Source organism: Sapajus apella, unplaced genomic scaffold (genome assembly GCF_009761245.1).
Source record: "Sapajus apella isolate SASKATOON/1434 unplaced genomic scaffold, GSC_monkey_1.0 scaffold4, whole genome shotgun sequence".
Taxonomy (NCBI): Eukaryota; Metazoa; Chordata; class Mammalia; order Primates; family Cebidae; genus Sapajus; species Sapajus apella.
Genome location: NW_022436944.1, coordinates 3,023,854 through 3,041,034, shown reverse-complemented (window position 1 = coordinate 3,041,034; position 17,181 = coordinate 3,023,854). Strand labels below are relative to the sequence as shown.

Below are 17,181 nucleotides of genomic sequence, written 5' to 3'. Positions count from 1 at the left end.
TGCGGTCACCGCACGGGAATTTGCATAGATCCCGGCACCTTTTCTGCGAGCAACTGGGGCACCTGGGAGAGAATCAACCGTTTAATTAGGAAAAGAAAAGAGGGGGCTCCGAGGCAGGGAGCCAAGTGATCGGGCTCGGCTGGTCCCACCCCCACAAAAAAACAGCAATTGGAAACGCTGATAGTTGAGAGTTTCACAGCAAGCACAGCTGAACCTGGGAAGGTCCAGCTCTGTGGGGGAGGGGCATCCACCAAAGGAAAACAAAGAAACAGAAATAACATCCCCACCACCAAGCTGGACGTCCACTCAGAGACCCAATCTGAAAGTTGGCAATTACAAAGACAACAGGTGGATAAATCCACAAAGATGGGAAGAACCAGCACAAAATGGCTGAAAACATCTGAAACCAGAATGCCTGTCCTCCTTCAGGGGATTGCAGCTCCTCATCAGCAAGGGAACAAGGTCTGATGGAGAATGAGTGTGATGAATTGTCAGAATCAGGCTTCAGAAGGTGGCTAATAAGAAACTTCTGTGAGCTAAAAGAACATGTTCTAACCCAATGTAAAGAAACTCAGAACCTTGAAAAAAGGTTTGACGAAATGCTAATGAGAATAGACAACTTAGAAAGGAATATAAGTGAATTAATGGAGCTGAAAAACACAATACAAGAACTTCACAAAGTATGCACAAGTTTTAACAGTCAAATTGATCAAGCAGAAGAAAGGATATCAGAGGTCGAAGACCAACTCAATGAAATAAAACGAGAAGACAAGATTAGAGAAAAAAGGGTAAAAAGGAATGGGCAAAGTCTCCAATAAATATGGGACTATGTGAAAAGACCTAATCTACGTTTGACAGGTGTACCTGAATGTGACAAAGAGAATGAATCCAAGCTGGAAAATATTCCTCAGGATATTATTCAGGAAAACTTTCCCAACCTAACAAGGCAGGACAATATTCAACTCCAGGAAATACAGAGAACACCGCAAAGATATTCCTCAAGAAGAGTAACCCCAAGGCACATAATCATCAGATTCACCAGGGTTGAAATGAAGGAGAAAATGCTAAGGGCAGCCAGAGAGAAAGATCAGGTTACCCACAAAGGGAAGCCCATCAGATTCACAGCAGAAACCCTACAAGCCAGAAGAGAATGGGGGCCAATATTCAACATCGTTAAAGAAAAGTACTTTCAACCCAGAATGTCATATTCCAGCCAAACTAAGCTTCATAAGTGAAGGAAAAATAAAATCTTTTGTGAACAAGCAAGTACTCAGAGATTTTATCACCACCAGGCCTGCTTTACAAGAGCTTCTGAAAGAAGCACTACACACAGAAAGGAACAACCAGTATCAGCCATTCCAAAAATATACCAAAAGGTAAAGAGCATCAACATAATGAAGAATATACATCAACTAATGGGCAAAACAGCCAGCTAGCATCAAATGGCAGTATTAAATTCACATATATTATTATTAATCTTAAATTTAAATTGACTAAATGCCCCAATCAAAAGACACAGACAGGCAAATTGGATAAAAAGCCAAAACCCATCGGTATGCTGCATCCAAACCCATCTCACATGCAAGGATACACAAAGACTCAAAAGAAAGGGATGGAGGAAGATTTACCAACCAAATGGAGAGCAAAAATAAATGAATAAATACATAAATTAAAAAGCAGGAGTTGCAATTCTCGCCTCTGATAAAATAGACTTTAAAGCAACAAAGATCAAAAGAGGCAAAGAAGGACAGTACATAATGGTAAAAGGATCAATGCAACAAGAACAACTAACGATCCTAAATATATACGCACCCAATACAGGAGCACCCAGATACATAAGGCAAGTTCTTAAGGACTTATAAAGAGACTTAGACTCCCACACGACAATAGTGGGAGACTTTAACATCACAATGTCAATATTAGACAGATCAACAAGATAGAAAATTAACAAGTATATCCAGAACTTGAATTCAGACCCGGAATAAGTAAACTTAATAAACATTTATAGAACTCTCCACCCCAAATCCACAAAACATACATTCTTATCAGTACCACGTCACACCTACTCTAAAAAAAAAAAAAAAAAAAGAAAAATGCTCCAAAGAACCAATTTAAAACCGAACTTTTTAGAACACACATTAACAACTGGGGGCCACTCACAGTTTCAGTAGCATTTACATGAGATTAAAACTCAACAATTCCAGTATGGCTTTTTAAATATTGAATTATTCTATCATTTCAACTTCAAGTTAAAATATGCCTCTGTCATTCTTTCTACATGCTTCTTCCTTTGAAATAGTTCAGTGGACAACCTGCAGTTACTCCATGCAACAAAGAGCTTGCTATGGAAAGAGCAAGGGTCAGCTGAGCTGAGTTGAGTGAGGTCTGAAACCCCCTTTGACAAGGTGCCTTCCGTTCAGTATGAGTATGGCCAAGCCTCAGCAGCTGGGTACACATTAACGAAGTTTCAGCCCTCTAAGTAATTACGCACATACAGAAAACTGAAGGTCACTGACTACAAATTCCAAATCTGAAAGGGCCTTAAAAAGTCACTTCATCCATCCCACTACCTACAGTAGAAACCAAAGTCCAAAAAGGGTGTAGTAACTTGCTCAATGGTCACAACTTCTAGCTAATAATTAAATGAATAAAAAAAAATTAATGTTGGTATGATGGCAACATAGCAAGAACTTTACATGTCACATTTCAAGTATGCTGCTTTGGGGGAAAATTTTCAGTTCAAAATAAGATTTGTGTACTGTTAGCATCCACAGAATAAAAACGAAGAACCAGAATTATAGATAAGAACTTAAACAAAAGGCATATTTTTAAACACATTTTCCTTCAAAAATACCCACTGTAATATGGGAATATCAACATAAATACAGTATAAGCAATCGTCTCATTTATAATTTCCCACTCATTTTCTTGAATATTCAAAATAGCATTACTAATTTTTTTTTCTTTTTTCAGGCATATTCCAGCAAGTAACTAATTTTTAATAGAAGATGAATCAGCTTTAAATATCTTCCTGAGCTGAAGACAATTATCACTTGTTTAGAGTAAGAGTCCCAAAAACATAGGTATTAGCCATTCCACTGCCAAACTCTTAAATCTTCAGTATTTCTGCTCTCCCTAACCAACTTGAGTCTGCTCATTTAAAGAGCTACACGTGGGTATATCTCAAGGCTCAGAATCAGTATTTCCCGAAACTGCCTTACTTTACTCCATCTGGGACTTGAGATAACTCTAGAGCCAAAGCTATTTACTACCAAATGAAAGGAGTGGACCAGCAGAAGTCTTGGTACTGGTACAGGCACTTCTTGGTTACAAAAACGGCTTCCTAATTCTACACTTAAAACATCCGTAGGCAGGTCTTTTTGTCTTGTTATTCTCTCTAGTAAAATCCAGTTCTTAGCCCTCTCAGTTGGCCCTAAAGTCTTATAATTCCTATAATTATCTCTCAAAAGGGAAAGATTGATTGACTGATATATGCTGGATCTCCCACAAAATGTGCAGGAACACTCAGTTAAGAGGAGTGCGTTCATCCTAGCAGTGAGCAGAATCCTATGTTTATGTTTCCATTTATAAGTGTATTTCTTCTTCCCAATAGAGACATTAGAGTCAGCATAGCAGGCACATAATAGATACTTAATGTTTGCTGAATGAACAAATTTATGAGTTAAGAGATGGGCAATTTATAAATTGAATCAGTCTTGCTAATACTCTTCAAATAGCATGCCTAGTAAAATAAAAAACAAAAAAAAAAATAAAATTAATTCTATTAACAAAGTCTGGACCCAGCCACATTATCACTGGACCTAAAACTCAGTAATAAGATTTCATCATTGTTATCAACTATACTTTCCAAAGTAATTTCATGGGAATTTTTTAAGACAAATTTTTTAAGCATCAGATCATTAACAATTATTTACAAATTCTAGTAAGGAGATCCTCCCCAAGAGTTGGTTAACCCAGGGTTTCAATTAACTGACAATTTCTTGCTTTCTCCCAACAATGTAAGATCAAGAATCATATTCATCAGACACAGTGGCTCATACCTGTATTCCCAGCACTTTGGGAGGCTAAGGCAGGTGGACACTTGAAGCCAGGAGTTCAAGACCAACCTGGCTAACATGGTAAAACCCCTTCTCTACTAAAAACACAAAAAGTAACTGGGCACGGTGGCGGGCATCTGTAGTCCCAGCTCTTTTGGAGGCTGAGACAAGGGAATCGCTTGAACCCTGGAGGCAGAGGTTGTGAGCGGAGATTGTGCCACTGCACTCCAGGCTGTGCAACAGAGCGAGATTTCATCTCAAAAAAAAAAAAAAAAAAAAAAAAAAGAATCATACTCATCCACCTTAGATGAGTTCTTAGAGAAAATGGATTTACACAAAAACTGTATACAGTCTGGCCATTTAACACTGGGAGGGGGTTAACATTTGCTGACAAAGTTTACATACCTTTTAGGGCTTTCTCATGCCAAAATGTTGTTAGTCACTTCCAAACAAGAGACCAAGATTTAGAGGAGAAAGCTAGGAAAAAGGGAGGCAGAGGAACAGGGTAAGTCAGTTATCCTGCTTAGAGTGAAATGAGCTTGATGTCTTAAGAATATACCTACATCTCTCTCCTTGACCTGCAAATTATATCTTCTATAACTCATTCTCTTCCATTTCTAGTTTACTTAATAAAGTGGAACTCAACATCCCTAGACATACACTACTGTTAGTTTAGTATTTATAGAATTTTACACTTAGGAACATCTACAAGCAATCTCTTGTTAATAATAAGTGTATATAGCACTTTGCCATTGTATTGTTTATATACATATATACATATATATATATACACACACACACACACACACATGCTGTAAAAAATATCAAATGGACAATTTGTGCAGAGAGAAAGAGGGAAAAAGCATAAGAATTAAAGTCTCAAAGCATGGGCTCAAATTCTGATCCTATCATTTATAAACTATATTTGTCTCTGATTCAGTCATTTCACCTCTCTATGCTTTAGCTTCTTCTTTAATACGTCTGAGAATTCTAGGGTACTTGGCAGCACAAGCTTGTGGATCTTCAGTTTGGTGTCGCTGAGACCTCTGACTCACCTTAAAAGTCAACTGCAACACGTCAAGTGTATGCACTTACATAGTTTGTAGAGTACTGTTTCTTTTCTTTCTCTTTTTTTTTTTTTTTGAGACAGAGTTTCACTCTGTCACCCAGGCTGCAGTGAGGTGGCACGATCTCGGTTCACTGAAACCTCTGCCCCACCTCCAGATTCAAACAATTCTCCTGCTTCAGCCTGCCAAGTAGCTAGGATTATAGGCACCTACCACCATGTCTGGCTAATTTTTTGTATTTTTAGTAGAGACATAGCGTCACCATATTGGTCAGCTTAGTTGTGAACTCCTGACCTCATGTGATACACCCGCCTCGGTTTTCCAAAGTACTGGGATTACAGGCATGAGCCACTGCACCAAGCCAGAGTACTGTTTCTTAATACAGTAATGTATAAAATGGATAAGTAACTTTTCCTACACACAAAATGGACAGAATGCAGCAGGAGCCAAGTGCTCAGATTGGAAGAAAAAAAGACCTCAATTTGAATTTTTGCTCAGCTGGATGCTGTCATTTCAGTTTTTTAAATCTCTATTTCTAAACTAGTGAGAAATAGAAATATTCATTGAAGTACTCACTTCCCCAGGTTAAGAGTACTAAATGCATATAAAACAATACAGTGGCTAACATACAATAAGCATTCTATTCATATTATTACTAACATTTTAGCTGAAATTCTAGGAATCTGACATGGAATCAGGACTGCAACTAAAGTGAGGCAAGCCAGACACCCAGAACACAAAATTTTGCTCTGATTTGCATCACATGGAGAGTTAGTGCCTCTTCAAAGTTTGTACACTACACACATCTCTTGCCTAGTCCTGCCCCTGCATAACATACACAATGAGAGTCAACACTGGTATCACAAACAATGTCATAACAGCCACCTACATAGCATATTTGCAAAATCCTTTATCTCCCACTTATCAAAATGGATGCATAAACTTAGTTTTGGAATACATAAAAGAATTCGGTCATCAGGTGCATTTTAAACTATTTGCCAAGCCAGTGTTAAAATTACTTTTTCTAAATGTACATAGGTAAATTTAACAAAGGAAACCATTGTCCAGAAGCAGGCTGGAAAGCAGGCTGGATAGCAGGCTGGGTTGCAGAGTGAAATCAAGATGTGATCAAAGTCCTTGAGACAATTCATAAAAAGTTATAAACTATACAAGATAATCAAAAGTTGACAGCAAAATCAAAGAGCTCATTACCTCTGAATTAGCTGATGGGAAATGGAAACAACAAAATGGTAACAACTGACTCCTAAGATATTTCAAAGCAACTTGTTCAGTGGAAAAATACACATCTCTTTAGTTGTGACAATCCACATTTTTTTTCCTATGTCTAAATTTTTGGTAAATTCTGATCTGAATAAAATTTAAATGAAAACACTTGTTAGAAGACAGGAAACAAATCTGTCCCCTTGAATATGTTCATCTTTTGCCCATGAAGTTCTCAATCTAGTGGTTCATGAATAATACTGCCTAGTTGAATAGTTGTTTGGTGTTTAATTGAGGTACATGTCTATTTTCCTTTTTATTAGCATTTATTATTACTTGTGTTAATTTCTCCAATGCGATGTTAAAACTTCCCTTTAAAATCCCTTAAAAATTCAACTAAACTTCATTCCTCAGAGTTTGTCCTCTCTGGTTAAAGATACAATTAAAGGAATCTGTACCACCCTGGGGCAGAGCTACTTGCTTTGTATGACTTATAATCTTAGATACCTAAAATTTAACTTAAGGACTCCTAAAGGCTTAAGATCCTCTAAAATATGCATCAGGTACTTTCATTACTTTACAAAATTTCTTTGCACCAAAAACACTGCCACAGGGCACTCAAATGTTGATAAAAAGTATTAGCCCCAGACAATAAATAGCCTCTGGCTTATTTAATACTAGGTGCTATGTGAGGCCAACTTTCTATCTTGATGATGCCACTGAACTTTACCTTTAGCTCCCAATTGATCTCAAATACAAATGCTACTAGTTACAAGAAGAAATTAGGGCCAGGATAGTATCTGTTTTTACTGCATTTACAGTTCCTCCTGTAACCTTCACTTTGCAAAAATGTGATTTATTTTTTCACGAAGCATATCAAAAATAAGGTAGAACCTTGGAAATCTCTCAAGTTTTGGCAGTACTGCATAAATGCCAATTTTAATATGGATAAAGATATAGAAAAAGATGTGCATTTCTCAATTGAAAAAAACCAAAGGATTCAAAATCCTTTGGAATTAAATGAAAAAAGCCTTGCAACAATCTAAACTCTTATAGGGAGCAGTTGCTGTCTAGAGGCCAGGTCTGACTCATTTAACATTCCCAACTGGCTTTTGTTGTAGTAACCTTATATAAGTCTGAGGAGGCAGCCAGTGTGTAACATCTTAAGGTTTTGTCATTCCGTAACTTCAATCTCAGTTAAATTCCAGTCCATCTTGAAGTAAGAGAGAATGACTGAATAAGACAGGGAGACCCATTTCATTGCCAGGGACCAGATGGCCGTTAGAGAAACTATCATTTATTTTTCTATCAGCTCTAACCTAAAATTATAAAATGAACTGATGCATATGGAAATACTTACTATATTAGAAAGACTAAATGTCCGTACAATGGTCTTTTAACTCTTTCCCCTTGTATCTACTCAAGTCTAACTCCCCAAAGGGAAGTTTTATCCATTTCTCTATTTCCTAGTAACCAACAGTATTTTGCACAGTCAGTCTAAGTCAGCAACAGTGTTAGTTGGAGACATGGTGATAAAAAGTCTAACAGCATATACCCTTGAGGGTATGCAGTCTTGCAGGGAAGAGACACTAAAGAAATGCAGTATCATGTCACACTCCCACCTGGCACTAACACTCCAGGGAGCATATCTGCTTCACATGATACTCCTACCCTATGCAAGTTCAACACACATAGTCAACATTTGTTTGAAGAAAACAAAAAAATAACTTTATCAAAAATAACCATTGGAGTATGTAGGTGATAATTTCATTCTATATACACAAGTCCCAGAATGAGAGATAAGAAACATGGTTCTGCCACACACACACACCCCCACCCCCTGCCACCAGACTGAGCGCCACAATAAGCCCTCACAATGAGCGGCTTGCCACACTGATTGTGATTCTTGCATTATAATATACATATTTCTTTTTTCAACATGGTCTCTGAATAACAAGTCAAACACTTCACCTTCTACTCAAAAGATATCTATTCCAATGCTAGAAAAAAATATGCTGTGTTGAAGTTGTTAGTCTACAAAGTATACTTCCTAATAGGTTATTTAAAAGTTTGAATATTAAGTAATTTTCTGCCTGCCACACTGACCTCAGCATTTAAGACACAACTTCTCTGTAAATACAACTCTTAATGCTAACTTCTCTCCAATGGAATTCAATCACTAACATCAATGATGAAATATGATTTCATCATTACATTTACTGTAATGATGAAAAAAAAAAGCATGGTCTCTTGAGGCAGCCAGCCTGGATTCAAATCCTAATTCCAAGCAATTTTTCCTGCAACCCTAGGCAAGTTCCTTAACCTCTCCGTAAAGTTTCCTCATTTAAAAATTGGAGATAATAGTGCCTCTACCTCCAAGGGTTGTTTTAAGAGAGCCTGTAAAATGCTTAGCATGAGACCTGGCACTAAGTCACTTACTACTCAATAAACACTAGCTATTATATTAGGTTCCAGCTCATTCCAAAGAATGTTCAAGGCAATTTCACAGGTAATATGCATTCAATAAGAAAATGAATCAAAAGACCATTATTTAGACTGACCTCTGGTAAACTTATTCCCAAGGGACTGGCCTGACTGAATACATGTTAGTGACTACCACTTAACATGTTCCACTGCTGTTACCCAATAGTTCATAAGCTTGTTAATAAAATTCTTTCCTTTATCTTTTAACCCTATTGGCAATCTTGATTCTATCAACTGTGTAAGAATAAAACTGAATAGTGTAAAATCACTTTTTGGGTGATTTTAAAAATGGTTATACATAACCAAAAATGTAAGGGTGAGCTTGAAAAATAAGTGTAATATAATACACTTAAGACACAATTAGATTTTGTAGCTTAAACGAGAAATCTGAAATTTCCATCTTCATACAAACAAAACTGAACCACCAAACCACAATGTTTATCTTCCAGCAAATAAATTATTTCTAATTGCTATAATAGATGTGCTTTCATTTTTTACATTATGTGTTTGTATGTGTGTGTATCCCTAAAGCATAAGCTTCTAACATTGAAGCTTACTATAATATTTAAAGTGCAATAACATAGATAACAATGAAATTTAACTTCTAAATCACTGTTACAGTTTACATTATGGAAAAAATTATTTATCATGGAAGTTGCTTAAAATTCTTAGTAACGCCTATCATAATGAGCTTAATAGTCCGACAACATATAAAAACCAGTAGCTGAGTTTTATCCTCCACATACTGGTTATGCTAGGTAAGTATGAAAATTTCATCCAAGATTCAAGTAACATCAACACTGACCTTTTAAAAAGTTTAAGATTTAGCAAAGACTTGCTTTTAATAATAAAATGGATAGTATTATCAAATTTTAAAGCCAAATATCAGCAATCTCTTTTTGACAAGATCTTATGGAAGAGTAAACTGGTAAATCCATAAAGGCATACAAGGCTACAGAAACACAGGGCTATTGACCTTATTCTATACCATACTGTGGTACAGCAAATAACGGCAGAATTTGTTTTCAAGACCAAAACCTAACACATTTTATCCCTAAAATTCAGTTTGCATGTTTTAAAAATGATGATCTTTTTATGCTTAAGTCTCTAGGTTTAAAGCAAATAAGATTCACTTAAGTATTACAAAATTTTTCAGGAAACCCAAAATATAAGTTCCTTTGAAACAAAAACTACTGAATTTTACAAAGCCACCTTGTCTAAATCAAGTGATATTAAAGGTATAAGTCAGAGGAAGATAGTATGGTTTAAAAGAAACAAACAACCAAACAAAGCAAAGAAAAAGGAAAAAGCACGGATTTTAGAATCCAGAGACAGATCCAGATTCTAACCATGGTTCTAGTGTCTACTTTCTGGAAACCCTAGCAATTAAAACTTTTTTGAGTTTAATAAGTAAATTTACTTATTTTCTTGATGTCTTCAGCTATAAAACAGTGTTAATACTACTACTTAGAGGAGATAAAAGTTTTGAGGATAAAATGAGATAACATTAGGAAAGAAGAGTCCAATAAAAGTCTATATTTTAGTCTATAGTCTAAAGCCTGTAGTTCATGTTTATATTTTGTACAATGAATATTACCTACAAAAATCAGGACAGTGATAAGTCTCTAAAATGCTGTGTTAAACAGTAATTTTACTGTAAATGTAAGTGATTCCTTTATCATTTTCATTTAGAAAATTAATCCTGATTTCAGAGACCTCCAAAAATAAACGTTTTTCTACAGTTTATATTAAAATTCTGTCAATGACTCCTTTGCTGATAACCTCAGTTGCCTACATGTTATAGCTCATTTTAAAGTTCTTATATATTTCAATCCAGAAAGCCTATCTGCTTTATTCATTTCTCTATTTCTGTCCCCAGAAAAGTGCTGGAAGCACTGTGCATGAATATACTCCTTCATTCATTCAGCAAATATTTACTGAACCCTTACATTGTGCCAGATACTACATATGTATTGGGGTAAAACATGACAAATGAGAGGGCCCTGCTCAGGTAGCTTATAGTCCAATGAGGACACAAATATTTGTCAAATAAATACAGAAATAAAGTTTCTATTCTGATGATGCCACAAAGGTGTAGAGTATGGTGAATACATAGGGGCAACCTATGCTGGTTTTGGGAAGGAAGGCAAGGCTCCCTTGAGGAATGATATTTAAATTGAGACATGAAAACTGACTATCTGCCAGGTGGCCACATTTAGGTAGGTAAAAGTCGAACAGTCCAAGGAGTGAGATGGAATATGTAAAGACCACCAAGTCAGGAAGCAGCTTATGTAGGAACTGAAAGGCACTGTAAATGAAAAAGGCTGGCGATAAGGATGGAGAGCTGAATAGAAGAGATAAATTTTTAGTGTTAAACAGAGTAAGTGAGTAATAGTATTTGAATATTTAAGTCACATTAAGTCTTTTTCTCATGTAAATAAGGGAACTAAGTCTCTACTCCACAATATTAAAGGTCTGTAGTCAGAAGATCTCGATTTTGTCTTGCTCCCACCAGTTAACTAGTTGCACGACCTCGGGCAAATTACTTAACCCACTTGAGCCTCTTCACTCTCTTTGTAAATATTATCTTACCTATTGAGACTACAATGATAATACATAGCATCTGTTCTTACAGATTTTACATCCTTAAAGAAAAAGACAGATGTATAATACATGGAAGACATCTCAAGTCCTATGAGAAATAATGTCCCGAAGCTGACATAAGGCTCCTGCAAAGCCCAAAATGAGAAAAAGAAATGCAGACATTGGTGAGCTGAAAACTACTCCTAGAATACATTTGTATATATAACTCTGTGAACTCTTATCCAACCAACGTGCAGAGATCTAAAGTGACCACAATACTCCAGCATGTGACTGAAAGATGATAAATACAATACAAGCATTAATCCACCAGCCCAGGAGAAGAAATACCAAAACTATAACTGGTCACAGAGATAAAAAGAAGTTAGTGGCAGAACTGAACCAAGAAAACAAAATCTAAAATACACTGAACAAATGCATTATGTTAACTTATTTCCAAATTTTCCTCGTAGTTCAAAAGCTCTTTCCAAAATGACATAGCTACATGCCAAAGGTTAGAACTTATTTCATACCTCCTTCAACAAAAGGCAAGTACCTACACTGTCATCTAGAAAATACATTAATATTCTTGCTTTACCATCAATGATTCATGTTCAGTTTATGGTCTACTTACACCACCGCAGCCTTCTTAATCCAGCAAGATTAAGGATTATTAATCCTTCTTAATAACAAAGTCAGTTATCCTCATACAATGTTCCATTTGTTTAACTGATTCTTTCTTGTCTGTGTACTATTATCACTCAATGTACATTATTCCTGATTTTACTTCTATAGCACCATAATTTTTCTATTTTAAAATCATATTAATTTCCAAACCATCTTAATTTCAATCATCCAGGAACATGCCTCCGTTCCGAATAAAATGTTTTTGCATTAAAAAGTGAAGCACATTGTTGATAATAATTGCAGAGTACATTCAAAATTCAGCACAGTCTAATGATCAACTTATCCATAAAACAGTAAGCTATGACTTATTACATGTTAAGAGCGATGATTTTTTACATGCTAACCTTTATGGATATAAAGTTATCACAAAGAAATTCTACCATCAATGAATTCTATTACAATTCTATTAAAAACTTACCCAATAATAGTCATGAGCTATAACTGGTGACAACAATTACAGAAGTTAAGACTGGCATAGGGCACTACTTTCTCCAAGATATAAAATATAAGCGTACTTTTAAAAATTCTTTAATGTAAAACAAGAATGACTTAAAAGTCACGGATGACGCTAAGAAAAATAAAAATATGCAAGAGCCTGATTTTGTTATTTGCAGACACACACATACACAAACAGCCTAGAGTCAAGAAATTGGGGGAAAAGTAAAATCTCAAACAATAGGATGTTACCTCTAAGAACTGCAAAATACCTTCTTTCCTAGTAATAAGCACATTAAACTTTCCTAAGGCTACATTATTTGGAAAAGGTGTGAAGTATTGTGAAAGAATTCCAATCCCACTATAATCAGTTTTACAAAATGAGAGTAAAAAGAGTCCTACGGTAGAAAAAGAATATTCTCTTAAGAAAGGGATACATTGTTTAACTGATGTTCACCCATCCCTTTATAGGCGAGAATGAACTGTGAGAATAGGGTATATTTTAATACACCCCTAATAAAAGGGGGAAAATTAAAAGTTGAAATTGACCCTTTTTTTTTTTTCCAAAAGGTTCTTTCCTTTATTGAGGAATTTCACTCCAGTTCAAGAAACAACTTTTCATCTCACAATGGCTTCTTAGATGTACTATATAAAATACATTTACTTTGCAACTTCCTCCACCGTTTTCAAAAAACACAACCAACGTCCCTAATCTTTCTCTGTCGGGCAGCAGCTCTGGTTTAGAAGCTGGACTCGAACCAGACTAGATTGAGAAAGTCTGTCCCTACGTGTGTGACCTTGGGCACGTCATATAATCCCTCGGTTTCCTCATCAGCATCCCAACATGAAAGCGCTCTGCAAGCAGTAAAGGAGTAAACATACCTTAGGTATGACACCTAAGAGGGTCAAGCCTTTCTGTTTAAGGCAAAATTACCTCCTTAGAGGGGCCACATCATTAAACTGGAACTGAACCTGTAGACCACAACATTTGTCTCTTCCTTCTTCCAGTGCTCCTCTTCCCTCAAAGGGCATAACCCTAGTCACCCCAAGAGCAGACTCCCAAGCACCCTTTCCTTCCTCCTCCCTTTCTCTTACAAAGCAGGGGGAAAACAACAGCCTCACCTCTCCGTCCGAAGCCACACCTTTAAAGAACCCCACCTCAGGCACATCCGCCCTCTCCCTGCTCCTGGGGCACCAAGGACCAACCTCGCCCTTCCCCTCCCGCCCCCACCCAAAGGAGACTTCCTGGAGGCGTTCGGGCCCTAACCGGCAGGCGGCATTTACAAACCCGCTTTACGCCACTCGCGTAGGGTAACCTCGCTTACGCCCGTAGGGCCCCGCTCCCAGCCCCGTCCGCTCAGCCTGCCAGAACCAACCCCGAGTGCCTCAGCCATGGCCCCTACGTGACCCTAGACCTCTTTTGCTCAGTGGAGAGCTACGGGGACTGGGACAGAACAGCTACATCTTACCAGCAACTGAGGCACTGACTTCACTTCCCACCTTTGCAGCCCTCTTCAACTCCCGGATCAATTCACTCCGGCGACGCCGGAAGAACCCGAGAGGAACCAGGCGTTGTCCGGAATCCTGCCCAGCCGGAGTCGCGCAGAGGCCTATGGGGACTCGTAGTCCCGCTCGCCGGTGTTGTCCGTAATTCCTGCACTCGGAAGACTACACTTACCGGCAGGCCGTGCGAGGGAGCCTGAGGCGATGGGTGGGGACACTCCTAACCAATAGCAGGAGAGTTCCCTGCCTTTGCGGGAGGAGGTGAGAAGAAAAGAGATGGTGCACGGAAAGGAGAGGAAGGGCGGGGCAAGCCCTCACCTGCACCAATCAGGGTGCGGGGTCGGCCCGACAGGCGCCTCACCCATTGAGGGGGCGGGCTGGCCGAACCGAGGAAGGAAGGGGGTGAGGGGCCAGTGGTGGGGAACGTGGGGCTGCCGGGCGGAGTATGCCGTGCGGGTGGAGAGGAAGCCTACGGGAAATCTCCCGGGTGAAGGAAGGGCTTGGTGTAGGGACTTGCACTGGGCGGAGGGACAGCTTCCCCAAGAGCGGCTAAGCCCCAGGCACACCGGGGCACCTCACCCACGGGTCGGGGAGGGATCGGCTGAGCCGGGGCTCCCAGCAGAGACGCCTGGGTGGGGCCAGAGGCAGCTCCAGGTGTGAGGCCACAGAGGAGAGGAGAGGAACCCCCAGGGGAGAGGAAGTGGCAGAGCAGCTGCAGAAGTGCGGGGAGCGGGAAGGTATCAAGGCAGCTGCTTTCCGCTGCCTCTGGCCCAGGCAGCTGCAGACACAGCAGGGGGAGGAGCAACAGCTGCCAAATTCGCCAACTGGAGGACGGGGAGGCGGAGCTTGGGTCCCAGTGGAAGCCGGAGGCGCAGTCTGGACTGTAGTTTCCCGGGAGAGACGAAAGCAGGAACGAGAGCCGAGCGGAGCACAGCCCTCCCGGCACCAGCTCCAGAATCCTGACAGGGGTTGCAGGTGTGTGGGAGGTAAGCGGGGGTCCTTCTTCGGGGCGTCTGCAATGCCCTAGAGGAAATGGTTTCCAATGGGAATTACATCAAGACACAGCTAAAAGAGTCCGCCTTGGGTTAGGAAACCGGTGCAAACCCTCCTGGGTGAAAGATTTACATTTTTGGACTTTAAGAGCAAAAAAGCAAAAGGAAGCTTGATTCTGGGTATAAAGGGCGTGGTTAGTGTTTTTGGTTTGAGTCGCACCAGCACAACTGTTCTGGGAGATCTCAAGATTGAGAAAAACCCTGCTAATTGAGGACGAGGTGGATGTTTTCTGGTGGATGTTATAGGTGCGTAGCCTCTAAAAAGCAAAAATTGTGCCATTAATATAGAATGACTTCCGAACTATTTCACTAGGAAAAGAACTTTGCGTTCTTCTTCAGTGTCTACCCTTTACGTTGGTTTATCAGATTGTCCTGCTACCGACCTGTTATCCAGGGTGGTTATTTTGCCGGTCCCTAGAATTGCAAGAGATCCGTTAAGAAGCAAATGCAGGCAGGAATAGTCAGGATAGGATGGGCTCTGACTTAATCTATCAAAAGTGTAACTTTTGCCAGCAATAATGTAAAAATGAATTTTAATGAATGGATAGCTAGCTTTCTTTCCAGTGGCTCTGGAATATTGGAACAAAGACCTGGATTCAGCCTACGGTGGGAACATATGGTGTACTTCACTGCTGCTCCTTATTCTCTCATTTGTGTCCGATAATATGTGTACATTTTAAAAACAAGAGTGCACAGAAAGCTGTGTGGGAATCTTTTCTCTGGGTAGAGAGTATGCGCTTAAGGATTACCCTTAATATGTGTTATGATAGTGGGTTCAGATTTAAAACACATGTAGTGTCATAAAATAATAGTTTATTCTCGGTATTAAACCACATGTATATTCAAAGCAATGTAACCTATGGATGGAAATATGTTGTCATGCCAGGTAAAGATGAAAGTCTCACCTACCTTTGTGTAATTATGACAAAATTACAGCCTTTTATTTTTAGAGAAGTCGTAAGAAGCTATTTTCCTAGTTCATTGTCATTTTGTTACAGAGGTTCCCAGATTACATGGCTTTTAATCATAGTAGCATATTGCAGCAAATTTTCCTGTGAAATGCCGTCGTTGTGACAGTTGTATATTTCGGAGTCTGTCTCAATACTTTAGATTTTTTTTAATAACTAGGGTCAATAAAATGGAGTAATTGCCTTGTTTTCTCCTGTTTCTATGCTTTCCTGAGTTCTCAAGATTTTACATTTTATTTTTGTCATGCATTCCAAATTTCTTTTTGAAAAGAAATGGCTCAAATGAATTATCTTCCCAGCTTAAAGTTCAGTCCTACTGAGTGCTACTACCGATAAGCCTAAGTGATTTATCAGTGTATATGCTCTTCCCTCCCACACTCTCACATACCATAGAAATATATAGACAGATAGATCTTAGAAAAACAGCTGCTTTTTTTTAATTATCCCTAAGCAGATCAGCTAAGTATCTAAAACGGGGGTGGGGGGGAACACCTTCTTTTTTGCTTAGAAGGAAAAAGCAACAGTAGCTGCTAAACTTAACCACTGTAAGGATCAGGTTTTATCTTTGCTACAACACTGGAGAATCTATTAATTCACATAGCTGATGTGGCCCTGTGAAAATGATTTTGGGAGTTAAAAAAAAAAGTGAGTATTAGGGTGACACCTGGAAAAGACTGTGTTTGCCCTTGTTATTTGTGATTAAATGGATTGTCTTGAATCAGTCTTAGATTCTTTCTCAGACCCTACTAATTTATTTTGTAAAATTGAATACTTGTTGTCACTGGGTTATTTCCCCAATGTAATAATTATAATGCTAGCAATGAAATTTTTTCAGAGCCTTTATTAAAAGATCTGTTTGAAAGAATTTTATTGGGAAACAGTTAATAAGCAAGCACATGGTTAGAAGATAAATATCTAAACAGTTGAAATTAAGATGTACTTTAAATCCCAGCTCTTTATAGGTCTTCTGCTCTGTGTGTGATAAAGACTAGAATCTCATTAGGAATGAATGAGTTTGTGGTATTAAAATACTGATTTTTTCATCTATTTATTTCCAAGCTTTGGGTTCTTTTTACTGTGTCTATAAAAGAGATGGGTTTCAATATCATTTGAAAAAAAGAAGACC

General features: G+C 38.4%; 2 protein-coding genes across 6 annotated transcripts in view; one reads left to right on the top strand and one right to left on the bottom strand.

Moving 5' to 3' along the window:
• The window catches only part of PDCD10 (programmed cell death 10), a 59,704-nt gene extending 45,564 nt beyond the window's left edge, over positions 1-14,140 (bottom strand). The window contains exons 1-2 of one of the 3 annotated variants that reach the window (XM_032261328.1): positions 14,002-14,140; positions 4,464-4,535 (exon numbers count right to left, since the gene is read on the bottom strand). The gene's annotated coding sequence lies outside the window, so the exon portion shown is untranslated. Of the gene's footprint in view, positions 1-4,463; positions 4,536-13,466; positions 13,490-14,001 lie in introns of those variants that run through there. The other 2 variants (XM_032261339.1, XM_032261344.1) reach the window with 2 other exon arrangements.
• A 177-nt stretch (positions 14,141-14,317) lies between these two features.
• Positions 14,318-17,181, top strand: part of SERPINI1 (serpin family I member 1) — an 81,080-nt gene continuing 78,216 nt past the window's right edge. The window contains exon 1 of one of the 3 annotated variants that reach the window (XM_032261313.1): positions 14,318-15,010. The gene's annotated coding sequence lies outside the window, so the exon portion shown is untranslated. Of the gene's footprint in view, positions 15,334-17,181 lie in introns of all 3 variants that reach the window. The other 2 variants (XM_032261299.1, XM_032261307.1) reach the window with 2 other exon arrangements.